Genomic DNA, 16,767 nt, shown 5'->3' with positions numbered 1-16,767 from the left:
GAGGCAACCACTACAAAAGGAACTGGATAAATTACTTGCTGAAGGAACCATTGAGCCAAACGAATCCTCGGAGTGGTTATCTTCGGTGGTGTTAGCCCCTAAGGATGGGGGCAAGATTCGTTTATGCATATATTTAAGAGAGCTTAATCAAAATATATGGGTAGATAGACAACCTCTGCCTAACATTTCTGAAATGCTAACTATGATGGGTGGAGGTAAATGGTTCAGTGTCCTCGATATGTCATCGGCCTATCATCAGGTGAATTTGCATATACAATGCAGGCCGTTAACATCGTTTGTTACTCCATTAGGAGCTTTCCGTTACCGAAGAATGCCATTTGGTCTTGCTTCATCCTCGGCTGTTTTTCAGAGGGTGATGCAAGGAATTTTTAAAGGCATGCAGAAAGTTCTTTGCTTTCAAGATGATATATTGGTGGCTGGGGAATCAGAAAATGTACATGATGGAATGTTGAATGAAATATTGTCTAGGATTGAAAAATATGGTCTGACCATAAAGAAAGAAAAGTGTCAGATAAAGAAAAATGTAGTTGACTATTTGGGTAATGAAATTTCTGCTACAGGTATTAAGCCTAAAAAAAGTATTGTAAAAGCTATTTCTGACGTACCTAGACCTCAGAACAAGGAGCAATTAAAATCTTTTTTAGGACTTGTGGAGTACTGTTCGAAATTTATACGTAATTTTACCGAAAAAGTTGAACCCTTGAAATTCCTATTGAAAAACAGAGTTATGTATGATTGGAATGAACAATGTGAAACTGCTTTTGCTGATATTAAGTCTTCTATTACTAAGTCACCTGCGTTGCATCACTTCAATGTGAATAATAAAACCATCCTGACAACTGATGCAAGTAATGTAGGTTTGGGAGCAGTATTGTCCCAGAGGGTAGATGGTCAAGAAAGGATTGTGGGATTTGCCTCCAGAAGATTGCAAGGAGCGGAACGATCCTATTCTACCTAAGAAAAAGAAGCCTTAGCTTGTTGTTGGGGAATTCACCATTTTAAATATTATTTGTGGGGTGTACCTTTTGTTATTCGAACAGATCATAAACCTCTATTATTTATATATAAATGTGGAAAAGGACTTGAAGGTGGAATTACACCAAGAATATCAAGGTGGTTGTTGTCTGTAATGGGTTTCAATTTTGTGGTGGAGTATGTTAAAGGAAAAAGAAATGTAATTGCTGACTGTCTGTCCCGGATGCCTATTGAAGGTGATTTAGAAATGAAAGTTGAAGATGAGGTTGTCTCTTTTGGTATTTGTGAGCTTAATGAATTTGCATTATCAGAAGAGGATTGGCGGTGAGCTGCCATTGAAGATGATGAATATAATAAGTTAAAAGAGTTGATTGCCAATGGTTGGCATCATGTAGGTGAAAATGACTTAATAAAAAAACAATATGCAATGATGAGTTGAGTGTTTGTGGATTCAAAGTATTACGTGCAGGGCATGTTGTTCCTCCGATCACTTTGAGGAATAAACTGGTTGATATGCGTCATGAAGGACATTTGGGTAGAAGTCTGACCAAACGTAGATTGAGACAGTTTTTTAGGTGGCCAGGAATGGATAGAATGGTTGAAGATAGAGTGAGAGATTGTGTACCATGTTCCAATAGTGATAAGAGCAAAATTGTGAGAGAACCGCCTCTATGCTCTTTGGAGGTTCCTGAGAAGCTGTGAGAACACTTAGCCATGGACATCATGGGGCCTGTAGAGAAATTGGGAAGACAATCACGATTTTAGTGGTCATTGTTGATTATCATGGTAAATGGTTTACTGTGAGACCTATGGAATATGTAACGACTGAGAATGTTATAAATGTTTTACAAGATGTATTTATGGAGGAAGGTATTCCGAAAACCATCACTACTGATAATGGTGTGCAATTTGTATCATTTGCTATGATGACATTTTTAGAACGATTGGGAATTAAACATGAGAAGGTGGCATTGTTCAGGCCCCAAGCTAATGGTGTTGGGGAAAGGATCAATCGTATTATAATGGACAATCTTCAACTTTCTCTAGCCAATGGGTTGCCTTGGAGGGAAGAATTAAACACAATGATATGGGCTCACAGGGTGACTCCACATTCCACTACTGGTGTTTCACCTTTTATTGCTTTAAAAAGTAGAGAGCCTTCTACCAAGGAATCACCCATGTGGTTGCAAGAAAAAAAGAATATTTGGGTGGATAGGAGTGCAATGAAGTCCAGAGTCTGGGAGAAACAATATGTGAATAAACAAATGTACGATATGAAAAAAGGAGTAACATTTACTCATTGGAGACCTGGAGATTGGGTTGTGACGCTGAAAGGTGGAATCACTAAAAAGGGAGAAAGCACGTTTTCTCAACAAAGTAGGGTGATTGATGTTAAGAAAAATGTAGTGGTCTTAGAAGTTGGGAAAGAATGGAGTTTTGGTAATCTTAGCAAGATCACTACTCCTAATATTTCTTAATGTTTGAGTTTTAGTAATCTTAGTGAAAATTATTATTCCTATAGTTCTTTATGTATTTTCTTGACAATGTGCTTCTACTTATTATTCATATAAGAATGTTTCCATGTATTACTTCAATTCAATTCGATTTAATGTATTACTTATTTTTGTGTTTCCTTAATGGGGGAAAGATGTGTAGGAAGCATTCTGTGCTGATGATGTATTTTCTATGATGCTGTAGAATGTTCTGCTCAGGCAGTTGAAGAAGCCTAGAGCTGCTGGAGGTTGCTTTATTGAAGGACTCAATAAAAAGAAGTGAATCCACTCTTATATGTAGTGCAAGTTACTACAAAGGGTTTTAGGCTTTAATATAAAGGACCTAGGGTGAGGGTGAGGGGTCATATCTTCATAGATCAGTGAAACCTTTGTCACAGGTGGTTAGAGAAATTCTTATGAGGAAGTTCAGACCCCCTTTATTAGTCACCATGATCTCAGCTCATTGTTTTACCATTGGAAGTACTGCCAAAGAAAATACCATAGGATGCCAAAGACGATTCAATAGGAGTACAGGTTGAATCATCACTTCTCATGTCCATAAGGCCAGACAGATTCACCTCTTCTTTTAATACGTACATTCAATATACTACAGCAGATGCTGGCATTAGGATGGTGAGGTGATGTAGTATGGGGGCAGAATTGGCAAAGTGTGATATAAAGTCTGTCTTCAGATTGTTGTGAGTGTATTCCAGTGATTTATTTCTGTTAGGTACTCAGTTTGTGAAAGCTATTTTTTGTGGATAAAGTTTTACCCATTGGTTGTGCTACTTCATGTTCACTGTTTAAAATGTTCAATGCATTTTTCCAGTGGTCCTTTTTGACTCGTACATAGAGCAAGTTACTCATTACCCACACAATTTCCTATTTTCAGATTCATAAGTTTCAGAAGTGTGCAGGGAGACATTGTTATCATCTGAGGAATTGATGGGGGTGTTCCTAATTTGTATGGCACTGGAAAAACGGAGGGTCTTAGTTCTGCATTGCCCTTTTTAGGTCGCGCCTAGCGCAGCGCCCATGCTCTGCTTTGCATGACTTAATGTTAGGGCTTCAGAAAGCTGACCACACGCTTGTGCGTGTGCTTTTGTTATTGTTACAGGCTATTGACTTTTGCGTGCGTCTTTTTAACAAGGACAGCGCGCAATTGGTCTAAGGCGTGTGCATGTCCCACCTTTTTCAACAAATGTAACCACCCATGGCCTATTGGTGTTGGTTACCCGCAGCAGCGGCATCTGTTTCTTATCATTACCATGTGTTTAGAATTATCGCATGTTCACTTTCGTGCCGTGCTCGCTCGCCTCCGCTCGTCGCTTGCGTGCCACCTTGTTTTAAATTGTAGCTCAGTTTTGTCAGCAGAGCTTTTGCTCGAGGAGATGTAAATTGTAGACCCCAGACTTTTAGTATTCTGTTTCCTGTAATTTGACATTATTTTGAAACCAAATGTATACATGATTTGTATCCCATCTAAACATATATTGGTGTTTTTTAGTCAAAAATATAATTATCGCACGTTCACTTTCGTGCCGCACTCGCTCGCCTCCGCTCGTCGCTTGCGTGCTGCCTTGTTTTAAGATGCATATTTAATCCACTCAAATATGCAGGAAAGTTTAACTCATACTACCGGTACAGTGCAGTGGCCGCATAATAAGGTATGAAATGCAAAATACGCACCAGAAAGCATAAAAGTATTCCTTATATATAAAGTTCATAAGTTAGAGAATACATCAGTGTTGAACGGGAGACTGTGTGTTTTTAAAATACCCTTCACACACCAAAACCAAGCTTGTTGATTGTATAAGTAGTTGTACCATTTGTTTCGGGTTTTCTCACTTTCCTTATCGCGTGTGTGTCCCAGACCTCACCTGTCCTCATCCTCCTACCCCGCCCTCCTACCATTAGTTGTCATTTAGATACTTTCGACAAGGCCTGTGTTTTGTTTTCTCACTTGCGAAAGCTATTAACAGGATGCAGATCAGTGTCCCCAAAGTAACAGTCTTCAAATAAGTGCACTGCTGCCACCTGCCTTACAAATAACAAAGTACACTGCAGGGGCCGCAAAATAATGTATAAAATGCTAAATATCTAACAAAAGGCATGAAATTATTGTTTACACACACTGATTACAAGTTATAAAATGCACTGTAGGACACCCTTTAGACAAGGGCTGTGGCTCTTTTTCTCAGTTGCAACAGTTGTTGACAAGAAGAGTATAGTAACAGTATACAAACACGCACAGTGCTGCCGGCCACTTTACAAGTTAAAAAACACAGTGCCGGGCCAGTATAATAAGGAAAAAAAATGTAAATACAGAACATAACCCATATAAGTTTTTCGAACATACACTAGTTACAAGTTTGAAAATAAGGCAAAAATAATTTTCTGAGTACATGCAAGAAAGGCATATATGGTATATAGGTATTGTTTTCACACACCGGGCTGATTTGTTAAAGATAAAGCTTTAACGCACATCACTGTTACAATGCAGTGGCAGTATAATACGGTTTAAATATTAAAATACCCACCAGAATGCATAAAAGTACCCCTTACATACACAGTTAACAAGTTACACTAGTTACAAGTTAAAAAATACACTGTAGGACACCCTTTAGACAGGGCCTGTGGCTCTTTTTTGCACTTGCAACAGCTGTTGACAAGAAGCCGACCATTGGTTCTATAGTAACAGTATGCAAACACGCAAAGTGCTGCCGGCCATAACGCATAAAAGTATTTCTAACATACACTAGTACAAGTTTGAAAATAAGGCAAAAATAGTTTGCTGAGTACATGCAAGAAGGGCATATATGGTATATAGGTATTCTTTTCACACACAGGGCTGGTTTGTTAAAGTTAAAGCTTTAACGCACATCACTGTTACAATGCAGTGGCCGTATAATAAGGTTTAAAAAGCAAAATACCCACCCGAACGCATAAAAGTATCCCTTACATATACAGTTTACAAGTTAGAAAATACACTGCAGGGTTCAATGGAACACTGTGTGTTTTTAAAATACCCCTGACACACCAAATGCTCATTTGGTGTTATGCTTCCAAATGGTCACCCAGGCCCTCGTCACCAGCCGTCTGGACTACGGCAACTCCCTCTATGCCGGAACCACCGCCAAACTCCAGAAGAGACTCCAGCGGATCCAGAACGCCTCAGCACGACTCATCCTGGACATCCCCCGTCGCAGCCACATCTCCGGACACCTGAGAGACCTGCACTGGCTCCCGGTCAACAAGAGAATCACCTTACGACTCCTCACCCACGCACACAAAGCCCTACACAACCAGGGCCCAGGATACCTCAACAGCCGCCTCAACTTCTACGCTCCCAAACGCCAGCTTCGATCGACCAGCCACGCCCTCGCCGCCGTCCCCCGCATCCGAAGAGCCACCACAGGGGGACGGTCCTTCTCCTACCTCGCCGCCAAGACATGGAACTCCCTCCCGAACCACCTCCGCCTGACCCAGGACCACCTCGCCTTCAGGAAGCAACTCAAGACCTGGCTGTTCGAGCAGTAGCGGACCCCCCCCCCTAGCGCCTTGAGACCCTCTGGGTGAGTAGTGCGCTATATAAATGCATTGATTGATTGATTGATTGATGCTTCATCATTGGGGTCTTCCCGTTCTTTCTACAGGATGGGGCGTGCTGCAACCTACAGAGACGTGGGAACACTTTTTTGGTAAAACACTATGGGGCTGATTCCGATCCGGTAAAATCCCCCACGATTCGCTGTACGGAGCGTTTTTCTCGTACGAGTCGTACACCTACCACGTCCCCGTATGTACAATGAAGTACGATCCTAAACCAAAGCATATCTACATATGAATCGTACCAAACACCATACGACACAAAAATACATACGATTCATATCCGGGTCACGCAGTACACGCCATCTGTACGTAAACAGCCAGCAGTTTCCGGACCAGCAAGTACGATCCGTGTTGACAACACTCCGTACGACCCTTCTGCTACGGGAGTTGAAAACAGCCGTATAAGCAGAGTCCGGCCCGAACCGCACCCCGGTACGCGACAGACACGCCATGAACCACCTCGGCCGTGTCATCCCAGTCCTGTACGCCTACGACCTGGTGCATAGAAACCGACGATGGCGCATACGGTGAGTACAACGTACCTCAACAACGGAAGTGTACTTGTACGGTGCGTCACACGCTCACGTACAGCATCATTGCAGTAGTGATAAGAGCCACACATACATCATTAATATTGGGATACGGTGCGTCACACGCTCGCGTACAGCATCATTGCTTTAGTGATAAGAGCCGCACAGACGTCATTAATGTTGGGGTACGGTGCGTCACACACTCGCGTATGGCACCAGTGCAATAGTGACACGAGCCGCACAGATGTCAATATTGTTGAGGTACGGTGCGTAACATCTGAGTGTGTGGTGGATATGACTCCCAGCAGTGCCCAGACATAGGAGGGGTGGGTGTAGAGCAGTGGTGGCTGGTGACATTTGAAAGTGGTGGGGGGTAAAATTGTCGTATTGCACTGCGGCGAGCGAGCAAGCACAAACAACCTAATTTTGAAAATGGTGCATTTTCAGCCACATTTTAGGAAGCAGGAAGGTTAATAAAACAACAAGATTCAATTATTTATCATTTAATAAATAGCCAATTTTTTTGAGCTATAGAGGACAATCTTTTCGTATGATGATGTTATCATTTGGCCTTATTAACCTTTGAACACACTGATACGCTTGTAATGGTATTAACTATACAATAAATGCATTCATTGACTGTGCAGTGCTGTACAGTGCTGGGAAAGAGCAGGCTGGATCCGACTGTCAGTCGCAGCCACTAAGCTCCGACTTTGCAAGCAGGTACACAGCCCCCTGAGCTACCCTGATGGCCTCCTATGACAATGTTATTTGCCCCTCGTGACACAGCCTTGACCAGAGAATCCCCTGCTTGAACTGGGCCCCATGACAACCTTCCTATGCCATGCTGAGTGTAGGAGAAGGTTTGTACGGTTGCCGCCAGTACTAGTTTGAAAGCTCTGACATCAGCAGCTTTCACTGGAACTACTGTGCAATTCAGACACACTTCCTCTGAAAACTGAAACCCTGATAAGATCCCACATATTAACCCTTTCAACAATCACCACGTTACCCCCTTCAACTCTGCGCATTCTGAAACACTTTCTTCAGTGAGAGTCTGTTGTGTAGTCTTTCACACCACATCAATTTTAGTATTCTGGAGTTGTTTTCTAGTGAGACTTTGCGGTATTCTGGTTCCTTCAACCATTCACATCACAGTCTTTCCTGTATTTTCTCAACTTAAAGTCAATATAAAAGGCATCTAGTTACTCACCTGAATACGTACTCCAGATAGTTTTCTGACGCTCTTTGAGTTCTGGGTTATAATATGAGTATATTATGCCATGAAAAATAGAGACACCATTTTACCAAAATCTGCATCACCCAAAAAATTACCTCTGCTCATCTATCAATAAAAGAACTGAGCTTCCACTTGCAGGAGCCATTTCTTTTTTACACATATATATTTTTCGTCTAAAGGTGCAGTTTCGACAGCTGAGTAGAGCACAAGGTTACACACATAAGCACCATAAAGGCCAAGAGAGGCTGAGAAGCTTCGAACCTGAGCCAAAGACGCACGTTAACGTGTGTTCACCAGAACTTTTCCCAAAAATTATTTTGGTCACTCTGTGATGACTTCAGAGAGCAACCACTTTGGTGTACGGCACTGATACATAACTGTCTGCAATACTGTCCTCCACAAAGGAGATAAGAACACACGCTAGAGACAAGTTCACCTATGTACAGGAAGCAGACCATAGTATATTTTTATCAACTGGTGCAGCCGCACAAGTGTGTGATGGTAAAGGCATTTAAGTATATGAGCAGAGTGTTTCTGTTCCTGCTGGGAACACTCAGCAGCGCTGAGTAAAAGATTACTACATTTCACAATGAACACCACTTTCCAGGTGTGAATCAGTGTTGACTATGGAAGCTTGAAGACCAGCAGATAATACGGCAGTATGTAAAGTGCATGTGCTGGATTAGTGCCATTCCTAGACGAACAGTGAATTCCAACCCTCCCCTCCCCTCATTCATTCTTGTACTTGAATTCAGCCTATAGCATCAGGAAAAAACCCAATAACAAGTTCATATGCGCAGTGACCTTGCAGAGTCATGGTTCTAACCCTAACGAGGCAATATGGCATCTAAGTATTTAACACCCATGCACACTGCCAGCCAGAAGGGGGGTTTTCAAAGCTTAAAGTAGGGAATGGCTCAAAAGCACATATGATAAGCGCAGCACGTTTTATGAAGCCAGCATCATGTGTAGAAAAATATTTTTGAAGCAGCAACAAACCTATGAATATGAAGGTGAAAGTGTACATTGAAAGTTAAGTACTCCGTTACCAACGTTTCTGTTACTTCACGTTTCTCCTTCCCTTCGGTCTAGTTTTTAACCCACACTACGTTTGAAATGACCCCACCATATTTGCCCATTTTTGCAATGTACGTCCTCCTACCTTGGCTTTATGATACCTACTGTGTTCACGCATTTAACTAAGCTGCTGTATAGAGAGTGGATCGTGGGCAATGTAAATTTAGTGAACCCATGGTCAAATTTTTTGCCTCCTGTGCACGCCAGTTCCTTATTCCCATTATGTGCAGAACTGCAGATCAGTCGCGGGAGGCTCGCAATTCTCGGGTGCGGGGGGGGAGCAGGGGGGGGTTGGGTAACATAAAAAACTTACCTTCCTGATCCTGATCCCGGTCCCGCACCGCCTCTGCATTCAGCTCCTGGGCCGGTCCGGACTCCGGAGCAGGAACAGGTGACAGTCTGGGCCGGTACGGAGCAGGAACAACTTCAAACTGGGCGCCCGGCTGGTGTCTCACTAGTCTCAGCCAATCCAGAGGCTGCATTAGCAGCTCCAGGATTGGCTAGGGCACAGATACCGCCTGCCCACTCGGAGACCGGGGAGGGGGGCGAGGGGGGGGCTGCGATGGCCTCTCCGGTTCCCCCTCTCTCGCTCTCCCGAAGGTAAAGTAGTGGCTGAATGACAGTGCGCATGAACGGGCGGGTCATAAGAATGACCAGCCCAAACCCGATCATGCGCAGTATGCGCCACGGTCAGTGACAGTCACTCAAACAGGGTTGAGTGCTGCCGCAACCCCGCCCCCTTCAGCGGCCAATTGCCACGTCACACGTGCGCGAGTCCCAGCAGCGCGAGAGTTAAGAGAAATTGAATTAAATTGCTTTGCTTCATTTGCTTGCTATGTTGCTATAACGGATTTAGGGGCGATGTGGCTAGTGGGGCAACGCCCCAGCACCCCCAATGGACGCACCGCCACTGGCAAACACAGGAATGAACAGCAAGGCCAGTGGACAGTCCACCGTTCAAAGTAGGTAAATGAGAATCTGCACAGGAAATGGGCATCCAAAGTGATGAACAGAAAGGCCATTGGCCAGTACAAAGTGCAAAGTAGGTACATAAGAACCTGCATAGGGAATGGGCAAACACAGTTATAAACATCAAGGCCAGTTTGCCAGTCCACAGTTCAAAGTAGGCACGTGTGCATGAGAACCTGCACAATGAATGGGCAAACACAGGAATGAACAGCAAGGCCAGTGGCCAGTCCACCGTTCAAAGTAGGTACATGAGAACCTGCACAGGGAATGGGCATCCAAAGTGATGAACAGCAAGGCTATTGGCCAATACAAAGTGCAAAGTAGGTACACAAGAACCTGCATAGGGAATGGGCAAACACAGTTATAAACAGCAATGCCAGTGACCAGTCCGCAGTTCAAAGTAGGAACATTTGTGCATGAGAACCTCCACAGGGAAATGGCAAACACAGGAATGAACAGCAAGGCCAGTGGCCAGTCCACAGTTCATAGTAGGCACATGTGTGCATGAGAACCTCCACAGGGAATGGGCAAACACAGGAATGAACGGACAAGGCCGTGGCCAGTCCACAGTTCAAAGTAGGTGCATGAGCACCTGCACAGGGAATGGGCAAACACAGTAATAAACAGCAAGGCCAGTGGGCAGTCAATAGTTCAAAGTGGGCACATGTGTGCATGAGAACCTGCAAAAGGAATGGGCAAACACAGGAATGAACAGCAAGGCCATTGGCCAGAACAAAGTGCAAAGTAGGCACATGAGAACCTGCACAGGGAATGTGCATCCAAAGTGATGAACAGGAAGGCCATTGGCCAGTACAAAGTGCAAAGTAGGTACATGAGAACCTGCACAGGGAATGGGCAAACACAGTAATAAACAGCAAGGCCAGTGGCCAGTCCACAGTTCAAAGTAGGCCCATGTGTGCATGAGAACCTACACAGAAATGGGCAAACACAGGAATGAACAGCAAGGCCAGTGGCCAGTCCACAGTTCAAAGTAGGTGCATGAGAACTTGCACCGGGAATGGGCCTCCAAAGTGATGAACAGCAAGGCCATTGGCCAGCACAAAGTGCAAAGTAGGTACATGAGCACCTGCACAGGGAATGGGCAAACACAGTAATAAACTTGCAAGGCCAGTGGGCTGTCCATAGTTCAAAGTAGGCACATGTGTGCATGAAAACATGCACATGGAATGGGCAAACACAGGAATGAACAGCAAGGCCAGTGGCCAGTCCACAGTTGAAAGTAGGCACATGTGTGCATGAGAACCTTGTTAGAAATGGGATTTCCGGTTGGTTAAGGCTTGCACCAAAGCCAGGCAGAAACCACCACTCTAGTCAGGGCAAGGGAGTTACACGCCAAAGATAACCCTTGCTCACCCTCTAGGCAACGTGACGCGAGCAGTAAGGCTTATCCCGGAGGCAATGTAAGTTAAGTATTTGCGCACACACCCAGCAGCAACAACATCCAAGGCCCCCCACAAAAGGAACTCCACACAAGGTTATATATAAAAATAGCCTTTGTATTATACCAAATACATTAGATAAGAAACACACACTTTACAATGTGCCATAGGCACGGGTGGACTTTACAGGGGATATATGTACATGGGACAGGGCCACATGGACTACTGTCAGGAATAAGCACTTTTAGAATTGGCACTTGGTAGAATTAACACTTAGCACATAGCACATATAACAAATGTAGCGCACAACCAGTAACCACTGGTAGAAGGTAAGTACCACCTACGCAACCCTAACCACCTTAGGAAAATATCACCCAGGGAACCATGAACTCACTAGTATAACCTATACTAGGAAAAACAACCTCCTAAGCATAACATTACATTCAGAGGTATACGCACAAAGACATTATACACAATGCACAAATGACATTAGGCAGATTATCACCAATTGCGCAAAGATCACATAGGGCATAAACACATGAATTGTCCCCAGGCCAACTGGCCTCGCAGGGGCTGAAACACCCTGTGTCCAGCAAAGTCAGGGCAGGCTGCGCAGGCAGCCGAAAAAGAATGCGCAAAGCTTAAACGAAGCAGCTGCCCACTGAGTGCTGGGCAGCTGGGGATCTCCTCGGGGCTTCTCTGGAACAGTAGGGCCCAAGAACAACGTGGGAGCCTCCTGGGCTCTGGCACAGCTGTGCCCCAACCACGCGAGAAACCAGATGCCCCTTGGAGCCTCGTGGGCTCGAGAAGAGATGCTGCCCACACTGGGGGGAGCGGCCCGCTGCCAGCCGAGGCCGCTCTACCTCCTGAAATGCCCCTTAATCGTTGGAGTCCCTCTTGGGGGACTCGGAATCCAACTGTGCCCGGGACAACGTCGGAGCCACGGGGTTCGGTATGCAATAATGCCCCCAGGAGCCTCCGGGCTCCAAATCCTCAAAAATGCCCCCAAACGTTGGAGAAAGCCTCGTGGGCTCTATGAATGAAAGTGTACCTCTCTCAGGCACACAACAAATGCCCCCGTTCGTTGGAGTCCCACTCCGGGGACTCAGAAGACAATGGCCACCGGAGCCCTCGCGGGCTCTGAACAAAGGTGCAGCAACTTTTGGGGGAGTGGCCCTCTGCCAACCGGGGCCGCTCTCAGGTAATGAGGAGCTAGTGGAGCCTCTCAGGCTCTATGGACATGCCAGGAGCTCTCCCCCGCCCGTCAACACTCACCGGGCTCTGCTGCGGGGAGGGTCCGACGTCGCCGCCGCTTCCTCTCGGGTTGCCGTGGTGCTGCGGGGCTCTCCTCATGCCCCGGGAGCCCCTGCTAGCGCCGGCAGCCCTTCTCCTTCCTCACCAGAGCGCAGGGTGGGCTCCCGTCAGCTTCCGGTTCTCTGTAAAAACGCTTCCGGGTCGTTGTGCTGCAGGCAGCCAATGACAGCGCGGCCCTCACCTCGAGCCCCCGGGCCAGCGGCGGTGATTTCCTTGGGTAAGATACGGGGTAAAGCGAGGGGTATCCACCCTCGGCAGTTCAAATATTAAAAAGCGGCAGACCTGCAGAGTGTCACCTGCTCAGCTTATAATAAAAATGCGGGCCAAATGCAGGGTGGGCACCTGCTCTGAAATAAAGCAAAAGGGGGGATCACCCCGCCGGGGAATTCCTCGAAGTAGGGATCGCCGCGCCAGCGGTGCCACACACTATTTTGAGGGGGAGGCCAGCACTCCCTAGGCCCTGGCAGGCCACCCAAGTCCGCCAGGTCCAGGGACAAAGTCCAGAAAGAAATGAAGGCAGGGGGGGGCAAAGGTTGGGCCCAGGGGCCAGCTCACAGGGCCCTCCAGGCAGGGAGGCAGTCCCAGTGGCGGTCCTCCTGGCGCCCGGCAGCAGCAGGCCCCCTCCAAGTTAGGATCAGGTAGAGAACATTTACATGGGGTCACAGCCCCTCTTTTATACACCAAATCCCTTTGTTTAGGCTTCAGGGTGAAGGGAAAAACCAGTCGCAGCTGGTTCTGGAGCACTCTGTTGTGCTCAGCCACTCTTCCCATTCACTAGTCAGGCTAGGGTCATCAGTCGCACCACAGGGGGCGGAGCCAGCATTGTGTAGGGAAAGCCCAGCCCTATTCAGGTCCCAGGTGCACCCCTCCCTCACATCAATCATGCAGATCTCTCCACCCACCCACGGGGCAGACCCATCCTGACTCATGGAGCCAGGCACACCAGCCAGTCCCAGCCAATCACAAGCCAGACAGCCAATTTACCTTTTATACAGAGACATGACAACTTCTAGAAGTGGCACTTCCACACTAGACACAATAACGCCACACACATCATCGCGCAGCATTCACTCTCACGAGTTCGCACATACCAAACTCGCCCCTGCACTCCCTACGCATCAGGAACTACCAGGGACACCTACATTCCCCATGCCTTCCTATGGGAGGGCAGGCCAACCTTACCACATGCACGTACTTTACCCTGGGACACAGTGGTAAAGTGCGCCGAAACCAAAAATCACTAACACCAAGTCACAATTAAAAGCAAAAAGTTTAGGGGTGAACCTGCCAGAAAGGCCAAGTCCAATACAACCCCCTTCCAGCCAAAACGCAGGGTAGACCAATCACCACCGTGATGGGCTTCCCTACTTGGGGCAATAGAACACGGACACCGGCCCGCAACTGCAGGGACACCCTCCTGTTCTCCGCCATGGTGAACCCATGGGGTTTCTTCTAAAAACCCTGTCTGGAACAACTGGGCTACCCCACTGGTACTCCCAAGCTCTCCGCGGCCAGGACCAGGCCCTGGGCCACCCAGGTGCCACCGGTCCTTGCCGATTCGCAGAGCGGGGGGTAGTAACCCCTGGCACATAGTAGCCATTCTCCACTCTTCCTGTCTGTAGGACAGGGCTAGACTGCCACTGGTTCTCCAGCCTGGTCTGCACCCCAGGAGTCACAGCGGAGGCTCTCCTCCCCCTACCTCTCCTTCTAGCGTTCCTCCACCTCCAGTGAGGGGTACCCTTAGAACATCATTCTCCCAACCTATGGTTTAACCCCTCAGGTTGCACCGGGGTCAGAGGCGGGCCCTCCCACCCTCTGCACCCCCTTCCAGAGTTCTGCACCCTCCCAACTGGAGTGGTACCCCTGGAAGATGAACTGGTCAGGACGCTGGTTACAGACGTCCTACCCTTCAGGTCAGGCTGATCCTGAACCTAGCCTTCCAACCTCTGGTCTAGAACCTTTGGTGGAATAATTGCCTGGCACTCCAGGACTTCTGGGGATTTACACACCATCCCCCTGGGGCTGACACATGACTCATATGTCGTGTGACTGTCTGTCTGGCGCAGATCTCCCGCCCCCTGTCCATCTGACAGTGCGTGAAGACCCCCCAGAACAGAAGTGGTGTCACCCGGGTCCCCCCAAGGGAATCTAGCCCAACTGGCTAGTCCCTGGTCCACTGGTTCTTCCACTAGGGAACTCATCCCCCAATCACTCCTCACTTCGGACTCCTGTGCCCTCCAAACTGGAGCCGCACTGCCGGACACTAGAACCACTGGAGCTCTATTTACAGACGCTCCAGGTTCTCTAGCCACTAGGTGATCCTCCTCAAGTGGACTCATGGGACAGCTTAGGTCCCCAACCTGGTGTTCCCTAAAGAAACCACCCAGTTTCTGAGACAGGGTCTCGGCATCTGGGGACTCTCGGTCAAACACTCACTCCTGCTCCACTGAGACAGGCCGTAAGCCCCTACACCCGCCTCACTATACTGGGACCTAGCTGGGCTACACTGAGCCTCTTCCACCACGCTGGGCTGGAAGATACCTGAACCACTACTTTTGAAATCACTCACCAATGACTCTGCAGAACCTCTGGCACTTTCCCAGCGGTCTGCTTCCTTTGCTAGATTCCAAGGACAAAAGTATCCAAAGCTCAACAGGTGCTGGTGCAACCCTGGACAACAAATACTGAGCAACTGCTCTTTGAGAAACATATTCAATATTCCGTCCACCTCCTGGTCCGAGCTAATCGCCAGCCAAACATCCAGTGCATCTGAAGAGTCATCCACAAAATCCCCCCAATCCCGGTGAGACAGTTTGCTACAGTCCCTGAATTTCAACCTTAACTCCTCCTCTTGGGAAACAGGTACCATACTCTGGGAACTGGGAATGGGACTTCTTGCACTGGGTTCTATACAGCTGCCACCACTGGACTCAACCCTCCCTGGGGAGTCCAGAAAATTATAACTGCATGCAGGGGATAGTCTACCCTCCAGAGCTAATTTCTCTCTGGTGAAGGCCCTCTCAGCCTCCTCTATCCTCTCCTGCGCTAAGACCCTCTCAGTCTCTAGCTGTTGCTCTTAACACCCAGCTGCGCCATCGCCTGGGCATGCTCTAACCTGAGCTGTTCCAAAGCCAGCTGGTGCTCCCTTTCTTTCCTCCTATCTTCCCACTCCTCTGGGGACAGGGACAGGGAAAGGATGTGGCGCTGCCCCCTACACTGGACCCAGCAAGGGACTCCCTATCTATGGGGTCTTCACTATCTGCTGGCGCCCATGTCCTATCATTTTCTCCCTTCGCTTCAGTCTCTTCAGGGCTCACCTCAGACCCACCACCCTCATGGCGTGAGGCCCGGGCCCTTTCCTCACTGTGCTCATGTTCCCAGTCATCCTTCTGCCATTGTGTTAGGTTTTCCCTAAGTTGGGACTGGGTGTCTGACTCATTCGCTGCGATGTCTCTCTCTTCGCAAAACTCTTCCAACTCATGCATAAACATACCCCAGAAATTAGAAGCAGACTCCATCTTGGCAGGATGCTCACAGACACGTGCAACACAGGGGACTAAACTGTCTGAGCTGAAGCAAGAGTACACAATTCACAAAGTATTCAGCAAGCTCCCTATACCAGAGAACTCACACTTACTTGTCTAGTGCAACACACCATTCATCCACACACAACCCCCCCTCATACTGGTAAGGCAGTTTCTACCGCCCCTGATTTCTCAACCTGACCACACGTGACACAGGTACCATACTCTGGGAGCGGTGCAAGGAACGAATGTACTGGACACAATTACGCTGCTACCACTGGATCCCACCCTTTGGTGAATCCAGAAAAACTCACACTGCACTAGAAACACATTTCCCAAGAAATGACTTTTAGCATAAACTTAAAAACAATAATCCCCTTCTATGTGACTATCTAAAATGTAGAGTTTTGTAGTGGAGCCAGTTGTCGCTGTGGTACTGTGCAAACACAAAACCGGATCCAGCCGCTGCCGCCAATGATAGAAATGGGATTTCCGGTTGGCTAAGGCTTGCGCCAAAGCCAGACAGAATCCACCACTCTAGTCAGGGCAAGGGAGTTACAGGCCAAAGATAACCCCTGCTCACCCTCTAGGCAACGTGACGCGAGCAGTAAG

Source organism: Lissotriton helveticus, chromosome 9 (assembly GCF_964261635.1).
Source record: "Lissotriton helveticus chromosome 9, aLisHel1.1, whole genome shotgun sequence".
Taxonomy (NCBI): domain Eukaryota; kingdom Metazoa; phylum Chordata; class Amphibia; order Caudata; family Salamandridae; genus Lissotriton; species Lissotriton helveticus.
Note: the sequence above shows the minus strand (reverse complement) of the source record.